A 17,977-nucleotide genomic window follows, 5' to 3' on the forward strand; every position below is an offset into this window, starting at 1 on the left:
CTGGGTAAGTGATCACATCAGAATACAGGATTGTGGATTGAGCCCTGAAGAAGCCAGCACCACATAGGAGGTAGAATGGTTGATGAAGAACAACTCTAGGTAGTAAAGATAAATGGGGTCTCAGTCTCAATGCCAAAACATGATGGCTCCTAATAACTTCATGTGATCATTTCTGACAGCATTTGCTGTGGTTCAATCCAAATCAAAACAAAATGTGATTTTCAAGGTGTATCAGGAGGTGTTTTTTCTTTTTCTTTTTCTGTACCAGGGATTGACTTCAGGGGCACTGGACTTCTAAGTCTCATCACCAGCCTTATTTTGTATTTTATTTACAGAAATTGTCTCACTGAGCTCCTTAGTGCCTCACCATTGCTGTGGCTGGCTTTGAACTCATTCACAATCCTCTTATCTCAACCTCATGAGGCACTGATATTACAAGTGTGTGCCATGTAGCCTGGCCCCAAAGAGGATGTTTTAAAATCATTCAGTTGCTCAGTTTCATTACAGGAATTCTATACTACATCTTCAGGATTTCTAGTGCCAGAAGTCTAGTCTCTCCCTGTCTGTTTTATGGAGTATGAGGAACTATGTGGAATCCGTAGTCCTATGTAGAAAGTGAGCTGATTGCACTTGAGTAGAAAGTTTCTGTGACTGTGAGCATAGTTCAGTCAATGAAGAATGCAATTGTACCCCTCCTGAAAGACACATAATTCAGTATAATGAGGATATATCTTGCGAATATGGAAATGAACATGTATGGAAATGTGGACATGATTTTTACAGGTTTTTAACACCACCTGACAGAGGTATATCTTTTTTCATGTCAAATATATTCTGATTCAAGTGAATGCATCATGTGGTCTCAATCTGAGAGTGGAGGGGTATGAAAGCAGGAGGCAGAGGAGATCTCCTCACCATCTGTTGAAGAATATGTGGACCTAAATTTTACTAAACAATAATTTAAAAAAATATGCATTCAGATGACCACAGAAATTCTAGTATTTCAACTTAAATGCCAGACACATGCCAATTTGTATGAATGACTCCAACTGTTCACAAATCTTGCTTCCTTGAAACAGTTTTACTTAGGTATTAGCTAACTCATATTTCTATATTCTGAAAAAGTGACTTTATTTTCTACACTACACTCTTTAAAAATGTGTTGGTCCATTATATCCCAAGTATTAGGACATGGTTGAGAATGTGACAAAATTTCTGAGATAGGTGTTATGGGATTGTGTTCCTAACACACAAGCCTGTGAGTGAGTCATGGAGTAACTTTCATTATGTGGAGCCCATCCTGTGCCATTGCATGTAACTCAACATGGGAGAGGTGCCAGCAGTGCTGTATTCCCTAAGTGTATCTGCAGTTATTAAAATATCTAAATGTTCCTTCATGATGGACATTGAATCTAGAATATTTACAAGTAAATGGAATCATTTTATGAAAAATTGTTAAAAAATACCATTATGTATTTTACCACTAGACAATATTGGGAATATAGAAAAGCAGAAGTAAATATGAGCTAGATTGATAAAAGAACCCGCTCACTAGCATTAGGGTCCTTGGTGGGTCACACACCCTCTCTGTAAACACTAAGCCAATTTCAAGACACCTCTCAGCATATGCTTAGGTATGAATTTGGACAGACACTTAACCTCTGTGTGCTCATGTTCTCCTGATCATCATGCAAAATCATTGCAGCCTCATATCATGAGGATGAATCACCACGTGCTGCCTTCACTGCAGCAGTTTGGACATACTTCATGCTTTAACTTTTCATATAAACCATAGTAAAACCTATTAGTGAAAATAAAACCTTAAATAAATTTTTATAGTGAGCACTCAGGAGAGGAGGCCATGTTGGGTTTGGTGACAGGACAAGTGCAGCCAGGCTTTCTTCTCCCCTGCAGGACACTGTGGCTGGGACAGCAGGAAACTGACAGGATGACAGTCAGTGATGTGGTTGTAGGAATCATCTTCCTGTCACAGACTGTGGTTGGAGCTCTGAGAAATTCCTCTCTTCTCCTCCATTACCTGATCCTTGACTTCACTGGGTGAAGGGTAAGACACACAGACTTGATTCTTAAGCACTTGATTGTGGCCAACTTGCTAACCCTCCTGTGTAGGGGAGTTCCCCAGACAGTGGAAGCTTTTGGAGTGAATGGTTTCCTCAGTGATATTGGATGCAAGCTGCTTTTCTATCTTCACAAGGTTGGCAGGTGTGTATCCTTTGGCAGCACCTGCCTCCTGAGCATCTACCAAGTCATCAAATTCAGTCCTGAGGATTCAAGCTTTTCAGAGCTTAAATTAAAAGCTCCCAAGTATGTATGCTCCTCCATATACCTGACCTGGATTGTCTATCTGCTCATAAATATCAGGATTATTGCATTTATGACTGGAAAAATCAGCAAAGTTAACATCACAAGCCTGATAGATTATGGATTCTGTTCTGGTGTTCATCCTGACAGACCCTTACGGTCACTCTGCCTCAGTGGTATCATTCCTTGATGCTGTGTGTGTGAGCCTCATGCTCTGGGCCAGCAGCTCCCTGGTGCTCATCCTGCACAGTCACAAGCAGAGAATGCAGCATGTTCACAAGACTCACTTCCCGAGGTCCTCCCCTGAGTCCAGAGCCACCAAAACCATCCTTCTCCTGATGAGCACCTTTGTGTCTTTTTACACACTTTCCTGTATTTTTCACATTTGTTTGACTCTTATTTATAATCCCAACTGTTTCCTGGTGAACATGGCTGCAATAGTAGCTGGATGTTTCCCAGCTGTCAGCCCCTTTCTGCTCATGAGCAGGGACTCCAATGCATCCAGGCTCTGTGTTACTTGGATAAGAAATACAAAATCCCTGATGTCAGGGGGGACATGTAAACTGTAAGCTCTTGCACAATTCTAACATGTTTCTCAATTCAAAATTGAAAAAACAGTGATACAGTCATATTTCAGTAGGATGATAATCTACACACACACATATGCTTGCTTATTAAAATATATGTGTGTGTGTATATGCATGTAAGTATGTGCACATGCATACCACTTAGATTAGGTTATGATCCATCCAACAATGTTTCTGGAAATCTAGATGTAACAAATACAAATTTTAGATTTAATACTCTAATTGCAACCTTGGACAAATTCTTCAGCATAAAAATCTGCTCTCTCTTTTTTCCTGCTATAATGGTTGATTAAATTATGAAAACATGGCAGATGTGTTTTTTATTTATCTATGTTTATGGTTATGTCTCAGCTGTGTCTCTTGAAGGAAATATCAAAGTGAAAACTCTCAAACCTTTGTCTTTTCAAAATAAAATTGGACTTACATTTCATGTAATCTTGGACATGATGAGAAGCAAAGATCTACTAATTTCCTCTTTAATAAACAGCTTGTAATGGAATTCGTTTATTGATTTCTGCTATATTTTTTGATGAAATATTTCATTTTTTCATAAGCCGATTACAATCTAAACTTTGTTTACAGTCCACCTCGATCACATAAAACACTGGGTACTAATACAGATTTTATGACTTATTATTGAATTACTGATATTTATCTTTAAAATGTTTATATGTATTAGTTGGCATGCATGTCTCAATGAAATTTCATGAACTGCACACCCTTGTGCATGCAGCTCCTATGTGGTAAAACAATATCCTAATCTGTACGGTTCGTCTTTCCTGTAAGTGTCCCCAAGAGTGACTAGTATATTACCTCTAACAGCCTAGATCACATTTACCTCTTTTGCACTTTACATAAATGCAATAGTTGTAAAGACCTGTTTTATATTTGATTTGGAGAATTCCATATACTCCAAATTTGTATTTTCCCATGTTGATGTCAGAATTTAACTGGAGGAATTTCAAATAATTCTCGCATTTCTCTCTTGATGTACATGTGCTCTAGTTTGGATGTGATTAATGTTTCCACCCACAAGTTTCATGTGTGGCAAATGCCCTGGTGTAAGGTATTGGGTCATGGGGTCTTTGAGAAGTGGATGCAAAACAAGGTGTTTGGTCATGGGGGGTCACCCTGAAGGTGATTAAAGATGATCTGGAATATATCAGCTCCCATGAGAATGGGTTGTCCTATAGCAAGTGCAGGTGTTTCTGCTGACCCTCACTCCCTGTCCTGCCTTGTGGACTTTTCTGCATGTGCTCCCACCATTGTGATTCCATCTGCTATGAGGCCTTCATCAGAGCTCAGCAGAGACTGGCCCTGTCCAGAGTTGAGCAGATATGGGCACTGTGTTCTTGAAACTCAAGAACTGAACTCAAAAAATTTCTTTTTTAAAAATGAATTGATTAAATTTTTTATTTGTTATAATTAGTTGTACATGGTAGTGGAATGCATTCATACATGTTGATAGATCATACATAAGTGGAGTGTAATTTCTCATTTTACTGATTGTACATTTTGTAGAATCAATAAATTTCTCTTTCAAAAAAGTATCTGCATAGGCATTTGGATATGCAGCAGAAACAGGACAACACAACATGTGAGTACATTTCAGTTTGGAGCATCATGATCAGCACTGGCATGTAGGTCCTGCAACATTTTTGATGATACTTTCATGTGTTTGTATACGTATATATGTATATACAAATGAATATATATATATATATATATATATATATATATATATATATATATATGTAGGTACATATGAATCTCACCCACACAATTTTCGGATTGTAAGTTCACATACGCTTGCCTTTAGCATGTGTTTCCAGAGCTTATGACCTGAGAGCTTCCCCGAAGACCAGCCCTCCACTATCATTCCAGCTTCTCTCCACTGCCTGACGGCTGGGCCTCCATCTTCATGCCACACTGTGAACAACACCATCCCCATGTGGCCCTCAGGTTCTTTTGGCATTTCAACCTCTGGTCCAGTGATACCTGTTTACACCCTATCTACCAGGTCATCTGGATCATGTGTTGTAGGTGACCTACCCCATTCCCAGATCCTGCTGAGATCAGAGAGCTCCATCCAAGAGGTAATATCCTTCAGCCTGTTTCCTGAAAAGATTGACATCCTGCTGGTACACTTTCCCAGTATATCTGCAGACATTCTTAATTTCTTTTTTGTTAAAGAAAGAAAGTGCCTGGAGGCCATGTAATCCCCTGATGTAGGGAGGGTGGGCTTCATGAGCTCTGCAACAAGTCCTTTCCCATCTCATTTCCTGCTTATATAATCCCATCTGATGGTTGATGAAGACTTCTATGCTAATTTCTGTGGATTTTAAACTACTGGTTCCTTTCTTTACCTTACCTTGTTTTCTTTCTATTCAAGCTCTGCAAAACAAACCCCATTAATCTCATTTTGGGACAACTGCTAGTTATTTAGTTCCTTGTTTCACTCTCCAAGGCAATACAGAGAGTAAGGGCAGGATGTGTCTTTCTAATGAGAAGCAAGAGTTTTCAGCTGATTGCATTTACCATTTTCCTTCATGATGTATATTCAGTATGCCTCAGATCAACCAAGAAATGATAGCAAATATGGGTACAGTCACATAATAAAAATACTTATAATGTTTAACCTCTTCCTTGGCAATAAAAGACTCATATTATAATTTTTACTCTCTTTTAATTTAGTTTTAATTGCTCAAATATTTTTAGGCACAGGCCGTAAAGGCTCTCCTCTGTGGGATTTCACTAACTGAACTGAACACAGCTCTGCAGGCAGCTCCAATGTCAAAGATAGAAAGGTCCTCCTCTCTGATGCCCACTCCTTCTGTTCCAGTCACTGTCCCTGGGTCACCACTGAGTGGCAGCTCACTCACAGGTCACTTTCTTCTCTTTTGCATAAATGGAACCACTCAGCATGACTTTTTTAAATATTTGGCTTTTAAAGTGTCATTTGCTAGTGAACTTATCTGCATTTTCACACTGTTAGTGATACAATTCCATTGTATGTGTGACCAGCAATGAATCATCCCTCCCTTGTTGCCCATGAGGGATTTCAGTTTGTGCCATCATTGAGATTTTTGGCACAAAAGTTCTACATCATGCTTTGGAGACACAGCCAGGACTTTCTGTTGAGTGTAAGTGTGGGAATTATTGTGTCTCCAACTTGCAGATATACACAGGTTTACCTCTCTTCTGTTTCAGAAAATACTTCCAGTTTTCTAAAGCTTGTGTATACAGTTAACAACAAGAAATAATCTCTTAATATTAACTATATCACTTGAATATGTTCTCATATTTAATGTTTTCCTTTGTTATGTTTAGGCTTTATTATCCCAGGTCTGAGATGTAGCTCAGTGATAGAGCCCTACTTATTCTGTGTGCGTCTCTGGGCTCAAACCTCAACAATGAAGAAAGAAAACAAATTAAGAAAGAGGCCTGCACCACCCTGTGATTTCTGGAACTTTCTCTTGGCTTCCTTGGAGACCCCTGCTCACTGTCCCTCTGTCCTGTGCCCATCTTGCCCAGGACTCTTATCTCCTCCTGCCTCAAACTTCCTCTAACACCACCCTGCTCTAAAATATCTAATGGGCTTTTGTTAGCAACTCTGATTTTTAGCAGAGCATTGCACTTTTTCAGAGTAGTTGTGTTTATCCTGACAAAATCATACATCCAAGGAATTCTATTTCAGTTTATGTCCTCCTCTTTCCCCTCTCTCCTCCTTCCTCCAAGCTCCTTCCTCTACTCTCTGAAAGTTCATTTCACTCTTCTATGTATTTCTAATGGGTACTTTCTGCTCATACATAAAGGTGAAATTCCCTGTGGTGTATTTATGTGTACACATCATTTGATTTGTAAGATTCTGCATTTCCTCCCCTTTCCCACCCCTCCACTCTCCCTTTGGATCTCCTCCTACTCTACCAATCTTCCCTACATGTCTATGATATCTGATCCTCCCTTTCTTTTTCCCTTTATTTTGCACTAACTTCAACATGTGAGAGAAAACATTTGACCCTTGATTTCCTGAGACTGACTAATTTTACTTAGCATAATGAGATGTTCTCTGTTCCCAGGCTTTATCGACAAGTGCCAGAATTTCATTATTACTAAAGACTTGGTAAAACTCCATTTTGTGTACACACACACACACACACACACACACACACACACATATACAATTCTTGATCCAGTCATCTGTTGGTGGGTTGTTTCTTGTATATTTCCATGCTTTTCCTATTATAAATGTGATGCTGTCACATTGAAGTGATTGTATTGCTATCATGTGCCAATTTTGTTTCTTTTGTGTAAATAACAAAGAGTGGTAGAAATGTTTCACTTGACAGTTTCATTCCTAGCTTTTTTTGAGGACTCTGCATACTACTTCCCAGAGTATTTCCACTAGTCTGCAATGCCCCCAGCAGTGTTCAAGTGTGCCTGTTACCTCACGTCCCCAAGAGCATTTATTAAGATTCATATTCTTGATAATTGCCATTCTGGCTTGAGTCAGATGAAATATAAGCATATTTTTGATTTGAACTTCTCTGGTAAAGATGTGGAACGTTTTTTCATGTATTTATTGATCATATATGTTTCTTTTTTTGATAAATGTCTCTGGTTCTTTTGCCCTTATATTGATTGGGTTGTTTGTGGTTTGCTGTTGTTAAGGTTTTTGAGTTATTTGCATAGTCTGGTTATTAATCTCCTGTCAGAGAAGCCCTTGGAAAACATTTTATTGTGTTTCCTAAGCTCTATTCACATTCTTAATCATTTCCTTTGCTGTGCAGAAGCTTTTTAATGTGATGCCATTCCACTTATTGATTCTTGGTTTTATTTCTTGAACATTAGAGGTCTTGTTAAGGAAATTGGTGCCAACTCCAACAAGATAAAATGTTGACTGTTTTCTTCTACCAGGTGAAAGTTGTCTGATCTAATTACTAAGTCTTTGAACTTTTTGCAGGTTAGAGACAGGGATCTAGTTTCATACTGCTACATGTGGCTATCCATGTTTCTCAGCACCATTTGTTAATATGACTGCCTCCTGTAGTACTCTTCTTATTCAGTATTGCTTTGGCTGTTCTAGGAATCTTCTTCTTCCAATTGAATTATTATCATTTTCTAATTCTGTAAAGAGTCACATTGGTATTTTGATGGTGATTACACTGATTCTGTATATTGTTTTTGGTAGTATGACCATTTTGACTGTATTAATTTAGACTACCTAAGAACATGGACTTTCTGCCTTGTAAAGTCTTGTTCAATTTCTTTTTCAGTGTTCTGTAATTTTCTTTGTAGAGATCTTTCACCTCCGTGGTTAGATTAATTACCATCTTTTATTTTTTGAGGTTATTGTGAATGGAATGCTTTTCCTGATGTTTTTCTTCAGGAGAATCACTGTTGGCATCCAGGAAAGGTATTGATTTATGAGTGTTGATCTTGTATCCTCCAACATTGCTGAAACATTTATAAATTCTAGAAATCTTCTGGTGAACATTTTTTGTGAAGGGGTTTTAGTCTGCATTTTTGCTTCTGTGACTAAAACATCTGATCAGAAAAATGTTAAAAGAGAAAGAGATTATTTAGGGGATCAGGGTTTTAGAGGGCTTAGTCCACAATAGGTGAACTCCATTCCTTGGTGCTCAAGACAAGGCTGAATATCATGGTGGAGTATGTGGCAGAAAGAAGCAGCTCACATCATGATAAGGAAGCAGAGAGGGACTTCACTTGCCAGATTCAAATATATACCAAAGTCATGTCTCAATTCCCACCTCTTCCAGCCACACCCTACCACCTTTGTTACCACTCAGTTAATCCATAACATGGGATTAAATCACTGATTTAACCCAATCATTTGGCCTATGAACCTTCTTGTTTTTTCTCACATGTGAGTTTTTGGGGCATGCCTCACATTGCAAGCATATCAGGGTGTGTTCTAGGTACAGAATCATGTTGCCAGTAAACAGAGCTTTTGCATTTCTCCTTTTTTTAGTTGTATCAATTTAATTTAATTTTCTTTCCTGATTGCTCTGGCTAGAGTTTTGAGATCTATATTGAATAGTAGTTGTGGAAGTGGACATTGTTGTTACTAATTTTAGAGGAAATGTTTTCTTTTTCTCCATTCTCTATGATGAAGCTTTGGGTTAATCATATATATTTATAATGTTGAGTTCCTTCAATCTCTAGTTTCTTCTTTGTATCTAAGATTAATGGGTGCTGTATTTTACAAAGTCCTTTTCTGCATTTATTGAGATGATCATATAATTCTTATTAATTCTAAGTGGTGAATTGTCCTTACTTATTTACATAAGTTGAAACTACCTTGCATCTCTGGAACGAAACACATGTGATTATGGTGTATTATGTTCTTGACGTGATTTTGAATCTGGTTTGTTGATATTTTATGATGGATCTTTGCATGTATGTTTATTGTGGATTTTGGTCTGTGGTTTTCATTCCTTGATGTGTCTTTATCTAATTTTGTTATCAGGCTTCTACTGAGTTACAGGATATTTGGGAGTGTTCCCTTTCTTTCAGCTTTATGGAATAATTGGAGAAATCTGGCTTTAACTCTTCTCTAAAGGCCTGGTAGAAGTCAGCTGAAATCCATTTAGTCCTGCAATTTTTTTGTTGGAAGTCTTTTAATTATTTTTTGAATTACATTACTTGGTATGCATCTGTTTACATTTTGTATATTCCTGGTTTAATTTGGGCAGATCATATCTATAAATTTGTTCAAGTCTTCTACATTTTCCCTTTTATTGGAGCATACATTTTAAAAATAATAATTAATGATTCTCTGAATTTCAGAATTGTCTGGGTGATGTCTCCTCATATTATTTTTTTCTGTTTTGATATTTCCTTGAGTTAGATTGGCTTAGGGTTTATGCATATTATTTAATCTTTTTGAGGGCCAATGTCTTTGTGGCAATGATCTTGTGTATTGATTTTATCCTCAATTCAATTAATTATGATTCTGATCTTAATTATCTATCATATTCTACAGGATTTATAATTAGCTTGTTCTTCCTTTTTTAAGGCCTTGGAGTGGCCCACAAGTTTATTTACTGGGGCTCTCCCTATTTTTAATGTAGACACTCAGTGCTATAAATTTTCCTCTTAGACCTCTTCTTATACTCTCCTAGGGATTTCGATATGCTGTATCTCTATTCTCATTTATTTCTAAGGATTTCTTCTTTCATTTATTCTATAATCCATTTTTCATTGAAGAGTATTGTTCAGTATCTATATTTTTGGTTTTTATTGTTTTATTGCTGGTAATTTCACATTCCATTCCATTATGATCTGATAGGATCAATGGGACTATATTGTTTTATATTTGCTAAGCTACACACTGTACCTAGAATGTGTTTCTTTTTGCAGAAGGATACAAGACCTCCTGGAAAGGTGGAAAACAGCTATTTTGAAGTAAAATATTCTAAACATCTATAAGGGCCATTTGACTTATAGTATTATTTACGTTGGTAACATCTTTATTGATGTTATGTTTTAATGATCTGTCCATTGATGATAAGGGTATGTTGAAATCACTTGGTATAATTGTATTGAGGTCTATCAGAAATTTTTTAAATATGCCCTAATATTTGAGACATATATACTTCCATACCATTATTTCTTCATGTTGAATTATTCCTTTTAGAATGTAGTGTCCCTGTGTGTGTCTTCTGATTAATTTTTGCTTGACATCAGCTCTGTCACATATGGAAGTTGCTGTACCTACTTGTTTTCAGACTCCATTGGTGTGAAATATTTATTTATTTTATTTCTTATGTTTGCCTTCAGCCTGTGGGTGTCTTTGCCTATTATTCTCTTGGAAATACCACATAGTTGGATCTTTCTTTTGATTTATTTTGCTAATCTATGTCTTTTAAATAAAGTTCAGAACATTTACTTTCAAGTTAGAATGTATACGGGATTGTAGTTTCCTGTCATTTTCGTTTATTTGCCATATTTATTTTTGTTTTGACTTTCATTTAGTTGGTTACTGTTGTAGTGAGTTCATCAACTTGGGATCGTTGGGGTTTCTTTCAGGGTTCCTCTGTGTGAAGCTTATTTTTGAGTATTCTTTATAGTTTTGGCATGGGTTCATGTTTTCCTTTAGTTTATATGTCTCATCAAAACTTTATTTCCCCACTGATTTTGAGAGAGAGCATTTCTGGAGATAGCACACTTCCTGGCAATCTTTTCTTTAGAGCTTTTAATATCTCATTCCAGACTCTCCTTCATAGCAGGACCTGAATTATGTAATCAGAGGTGAATCTTACTGCTTTACCTCTAATGTTTTTTATCACAGCTTTTCATATTCTTTATTTTATATGTTGATTATGAAATGTCTTGGAGATTTTCTTCTCTGATCTTTTCTACTTATGCTATTTTTGTTTTCCTGTAGGTTGATTTCTATCTCACTTCTTACAGAAAATGTTTTCTGTCATAGTCTCAGTGTGTGAAGACTATCATTGACATTTTGATGGGTATTGCATTGTATCTGTGAGATGGTTTTGATTTATGGCCTGTTTTATGACATTAAATCTGCCAATGCAAGAAAACTGAAGACTTTCCATCCCCTATGTTCTTCTTCACTTTTTCTTCTTCTTTGTTCTCTAGTTTTCATTGTAGAATTCTATAACCTCTTGGTTAGATTTATTTCTAATTATTCCACTTTGGTGTAATGGTGAATGAGATAGTTTTTCTCATACATGTATACATGGATGATACATGGATGGCATATACAAAAATGAATCATTTATATATATTAACTTTGTGTCCTGATACATTACTGAATCTGTCACCTCTAGAAGTTGTTTTGTGTTTTTATTTTTTATTGTGAATATAGGATTATATAGACAGGAAACAGGTAATTTTATTTCTTTTTTCCCATGTTTGTATTCCTTCTCAAGGTATTTATTGAATAGGGTTCCTGAGAGTGAACATCATGGACTTGATTCTCTTTTTCTTTTTGTTAGAAATTTCTTTTCAGTTTTTGATGGACTTTTATTTTATTCATTTATTTATATGCAATGCAGATAATTGAACCCAGTGCCTCTGTCATGCAAGGCAGGTGCTCTTTCACTGAGCCATGAGCCCATCCACAACTTGATCCTCTTTCTAGATGAAATTGTTTCAGTTTTTCTTCTTTCAGTATAATGATGTCCTGTGTTCCTCATATATGACCTTTAAATGTTGATGTAAGTTCCTTTGTTCTATCTCTAGTAAGTATTGTTCAAAACATGAATGGGTTCTAGACACTGTCAAATGCCTTTTCCACATCTGTTGAGATGATCCTGTGATTCTTATCTTTCAGTATATTTATTTTTGAATTATATTTATCCATTTGTGTATGTTGAACCAATATTGCATCCCTAGGCTGAAAACCACTTGACCATGATGCACAATCTTCTTAATGTATTTGTGAATGTTCTTTATCAATAATTATTTGGAAAATTACAACTACATCCTTGAGAATATTTTTCTGAAGATTTTTTTGATATTTTTGTCTGTTTTTTTATCAACATGTTACTGGCTTCATAGAGTAAGTTTAACAGCTTTTTGTCACTTACTGTTTAATAGAATAATTTGAGGAGACATGGCATTAGTCCTTCTTTAAATATTGTTGAATTTAGCTGAGAATTCAAAAGGTACTGTTATTTTGATTGTGGAGAATTTTAATTGGTGATTCAGTGTCATTGCTTGATATTAGTGTGTTTATGTTTGCTATTTTATCATGGTTCACATAGTGTAGGTAATATGTCTTTAGAAATTTGACAATGTCTTCAATATTTTCTTGTGTATTGCAGTGTAAATTTTGAAATAGTTTCAAATGATCCCCAGGATTCAGTCATGCCTGTGGTGATATCTCTTTTTTCAGCTCTAATTTAGTTAACATGGGTCTTTTTTCTCTTTCTTTTGATTATTTTGACCAAGGGCTTATCATTTAGATTATCTTCTCCAAGAAACACTCTGTTGCCTTTATTCATTGAATTCCTTTTTTAGTGTAAATTCATTAATTTTTGTTTTAGCTTTAATAACTTTCTGTCTGCTCTTGATTTTCGTATTAATTTGTTATTTTTCAGGGAGTAGAGAATAAACATTTTATTAATAATTCTATATTTTTCTGATTTTTTAATGTAGCAATTCAGTACTACAAGCTGTCCTCTTAGAAATGCCTTCATATTGTCAGAGAGATTTTGAAATATTTAATCTCTTCTCATTTGATCCAAGACAATTTTATTTATTCACTGATTTCTTCCATGATTCTTCCCTTATTCAAAAGTGTATTATTTAATCTCTTTAGTAGTGTTTTGATGATCTAGCTAGTGATGAAACGTGTGTGTTGAAATCACATATTACTATTGTATTGTGGCTATTTTATGCCTGTATTGAGGAAGGTTTCTTTTATGTTCATAGATACACCATTTTTTAGGATATAAGTACTTATAATCATTGTATCTTATTATTGGATCATTCCCTTAACAAGAAGGAATTCACCTTCTTTATCTGTTCTGTTTAATTTTGGCTGATTTCTCTTTTGTCTTATATGAGGTTACCTACCCCTGCTTGTTTTGGGTTTCCATTTGCTTAATATATCTTTCTCCATCCATTCAACCTCAGTTTGTGAATGATGTATTGGTAAAGTTAGTCTCTTGTCAACAACATATGATTGGGAATTTTAAAATACAAACTGCCAGTCTATGTCTTTTATTAAAGAGATTATGCCCTTTGCATTTCATTTTGACTTCTGATTTCTTCTGTTAGTCATTATTCATTCATGTGCATATTATTTAATTGATCAGTTGTTTAAATGGTTTTGTGTTTTTCCTTGTCATTGATTTCTAACTTCAGTTTTTTGGTCTGAAATATATAATTAAAGATGTTTTGAAGGGCTGGCTTAATGGGTATTAACTCTTATAGTTTCTGCTTAACATGGGAAAATTATTTTCATCACCAATTTGGACTACAATTTTGATATAGAGAGTTCTCTTAGAAGCACCAGAGACATGTCCCTCTCCAGTGACCTCTTCCTTGTAGAATATGCACTGGTTGGCTTCCTTTTCCCTAGGGTCCTCTGGATCCCTCTTATCTGGCAGTCCAGTGACTCATTGGAGTCCCAGGTCTTAAATGAATTGCCATCCTTCCCTGGGTCCTGGCTTACCTTAGAGGGCAAGACCAAATTATTGTCTCTTTCTTCCATGATCTTTTACTTCCATCATTTTGGTCTTCTGGTTTTGGCTTTAAATATCCAGAAGTTGTGTTTCATGAGGCTTAACATGGGAATAATGTGTTTTAATGTAATAACTGTCATTTTATTATTACCCCTTTTGTTTAATTAGCACTAGCATAAGTACTGGGAAAACAGCATTTTATTGTATTTGTTCTTTAGGTGATGATTTTTTGTCTTAAATTAACTCATATTTTTCTGTTAGCATTAGTTCATCTGCAAACACTACAAGGTAAGATTTACACCATTTCAGAAGAATAATATAAAATGAACACTAATGTATCATTGATATCTATTTATCTTCTACAAATACTCATATGCACAAAATTTTTACTTTCTTTATAAACTCCTTTATGAACCTGAATATCTCTTTTGAGTTACCCAAACTTTTATTTAAATTTTATATCTCATTTATTTTTAGACCACAGTAATGTTTAGAAAAAGAATCTATCTTTGAGCACAACATAAATAAGCTTAATATTTTCCTACATTGGAGCCAACCCAACATGGAGAATAATCAGAGGCAGAGTCCCAACTCAGGTGAGGGTGGCCTCTTGTCAAATCTTGTACTATTTTATTTCTGAGGTTGACCTTTTTTACTTTTAAAAAATATCATTCTACAAATTTCTCAAGTATTGGTTGCTAAGTGTATCTGAATATAAGTTAACTTAATATTGCATTTCATCTGAAACATGAATCAAACAGAAAAATGAAGAGTTCTTATCTTTCTTTTTGGAAAATATTGGGAAAATATTTTCATGTTTCATATTGTGAACCTTTAAACAAATTAGGGTATTTGCATTGCCTTCCAAAAAAAGTTTAAATTCCTATTCCAGCATAAACAGTAAAACACTGTATCTATAAAACACTGATAAAAGCGTCATTTGCCTATATATAATATTGAGACAAAGCTCATACAAACACTTGCTTTCATATAAGCATGTGCAACCACATATATTTTATGATTAATTATATTTTGATAACATAAAATAGCAGGTGTAAATTTTTTTTGGTGTATTTTTTTTTATTTTATTGTAAACAATGGGATACATGTTGTTTCTCTGTTTGTACATGGCGTAAAGGCATACCATTTGTGTAATCATAAATTTACATACAGCAATGTTGTTTGACTCATTCTGTTATTTTTTCCCTTCCCCCCACCCCTCCCACCCCTCTTTTCCCTCTATACAGTGCTTCCTTCCTCCATACTTGCCCGCCTCCCTAACCCTAACTCTAACCCTAAAACTAACCCTTCCCTCCACCCCATTTTGTGTCATCATCCACTTACTAGCGATATCACTCGTCCTTTGGCTTTTTGAGATTGGCTTATCTCACTTAGCATGATATTCTCCAATTTCATCCATTTGCCTGCAAATGCCATAATTTTATCATTCTTTATGGCTGAGTAATATTCCATTGTATATATATACCACAGTTTCTTTATCCACTCATCAATTGAAGGGCATCTGGGTTGGTTCCACAGTCTGGCTATTGTGAATTGAGCAGCTATGAACATTGATGTGGCTGTATCTCTGTAGGATGCTGATTTGAAGTCCTTTGGGTATAGGCCAAGGAGTGGGATAGCTGGGTCAAATGGAGGGTCCATTCCAAGTTTTCTAAGGAAACTCCACACTGCTTTCCAGAGTGGCTGCACTAATTTGCAGCCCCACCAACAATGTATGAGTGTACCTTTCTCCCCACATCCTCGCCAACACCTGTTGCTTGTATTTTTGATAATCACCATTGTAATTGGGGTGAGATGGAATCTTAGGGTGGTTTTGATTTGCATTTCTCTTATTACTAGAGATGTTGAACATTTTTCCATATGTTTGTTGATTGCTTGTAGATCTTCTTCTGTGAAGTGTCTATTCATTTCCTCAGCCCATTTGTCGACTGGATTATTTGAATTCTTGGTGTAGAGTTTTTTGAGTTCTTTATAGATTCTGGAGATTAGTGCTCTATCTGAAGTATGATTGGCAAAGATATTCTCCCACTCTGTAGCCTCTTTCTTCACATTACTGATAGTTTCCTTTGCTGAGAGAAATCTTTTTTGTTTGAATCTATCCCAGTTATTGATTCTTGCTTTTATTTCTTGTGCTATGGGACTCTGTTTAGGAAGTCTGGTCCTAGGCCGACATGTTGAAGATCGGGACCTACTTTTTCTTCTATAATCTGCAGAGTCTCTGGTCTGATTCCAAGGTCCTTAATCCATTTTGAGTTGAGTTGTGTGCAGGGTTTGAGATATGGGTTTAGTTTCATTCTGTTGCATATGGATTTCCAATTCTCCCAGCCCCATTTGTTGAAGAGGCTATCATTTCTCCATTGCATATTTTTGGCACCTTTGTCTAGTATTAGAAAGTTGTATTTATTTGGGTTTGTGTCCGTGTCCTCTATTCTGTACCATTGATCTACCTGTCTATTTTGGTACCAATACCATACCGTCTTTGTTACTATTGCTTTGTAATAAAGTTGAAGTTCGGGTATTGCGATACCCCCTGCTTCATTTTTTCCTGCGAAGAATTGCTTTAGCTATTCTCAGTTTCTTATTCTTCCAGATGAATTTCATGATTGCTTGCTCTATTTCTGTAAGGTACATCATTGGGATTTTAATTGGAATTGCATTGAATCTGTATAGCACTTTTGGTAGTATGGCCATTTTGACAATATAAATTCTGCCTATCCAAGAACATGGGAGATCTTTCCATTTTCTAAGGTTTTCTTTAATTTCTTTCTTTAGAGTTCTGTAGTTCTCATTGTAGAGGTCTTTCACCTCTTTTGTGAGATTGATTCCTAAGTATTTTATTTTTTTCGATGCTATTGTGAATGGGGTAGTTTTCCTAATTTCTCTTTCTGAGGATTCATCACTTATGTATAAAAATGCGTTGGATTTATGAGCATTGATCTTGTAACCTGCTACTTTACTGAATTCACTTATGAGTTCTAAGAGTTTTCTGGTGCAATTTCCTGGTTCCTCTAAATATATAATCATATTATCCGCAAATAGGGATAGTTTGAGTTCTTCTTTTCCTATTTGTATTCTTTAAATTTCCTTGGTCTGTCTAATTGCTCTGGCTAGAGTCTCAAGAACGATATTGAATAGGAGTGGTGAAAGAGGGCATCCCTGTCTTGTTCCAGTTTTTAGGGGGAATGCTTTCAGTTTTTCATCATTTAGAATGATATTGGCCATGGGCTTAGCATAGATGGCCTTTACAATGTTAAGGAATGTTCCCACTATCCCTATTTTTTCTAGTGTTTTGAGCATGAAGGGGTGCTGTATTTTATCAAATGCTTTTTCTTTTTTTTTTTTTCAGTTTTTTTTTCTTTTTTTTTAATGTAAACAAATGGGATACATGTTGTTTCTCTGTTTGTACATGGCGCAAAGGCATACCATTTGTGTAATCATAATTTACATAAGGTAAAGTTGTTTGATTCATTCTGTTTTTTTCCTATTCCCCCCACTCCTCCCACCCCACTTTTCCTTCTGTACAGTCCTTCCTTCCTTCATTCTTGCCCCCCTCCCTAAGCCTAAGTCTAACCCTAACGCTAACCCCTCCCTCCCCACATTGTGTGTCATCATCATCCACTTACTAGCGATATCATTCGTCCTTTGGTTTTTTGAGATTGGCTTATCTCACTTAGCATGATATTCTCCAGTTTCATCCATTTGCCTGCAAATGCCATAATTTTATCATTCTTTATGGCTGAATAATATTCCATTGTATATATAATCCACAGTTTCTTTATCCATTCATCAATTGAAGGACATTTAGGTTGGTTCCACACTCTGGCTATGGTGAATTGAGCAGCTATGGACTTTGATGTGGCTGTATCT

The 17,977-nt window shown here is 35.8% G+C and overlaps 2 pseudogenes across 2 annotated transcripts in view; one reads left to right on the top strand and one right to left on the bottom strand.

Moving 5' to 3' along the window:
* Window positions 1-17,977, bottom strand: part of LOC306648534 (vomeronasal type-1 receptor 4-like) — a 76,970-nt pseudogene that overhangs the window by 35,444 nt on the left and 23,549 nt on the right. The window lies entirely within an intron of this gene.
* LOC306648793 (vomeronasal type-1 receptor 4-like) lies at window positions 1,949-2,891 on the top strand (annotated as a pseudogene). Its single transcript has one exon. The product of its transcript is annotated as a vomeronasal type-1 receptor 4-like (transcript).

The sequence above is a fragment of the Sciurus vulgaris genome (assembly GCF_902686455.1).
Source record: "Sciurus vulgaris genome assembly, chromosome: 17".
Classification (NCBI taxonomy): Eukaryota; Metazoa; Chordata; class Mammalia; order Rodentia; family Sciuridae; genus Sciurus; species Sciurus vulgaris.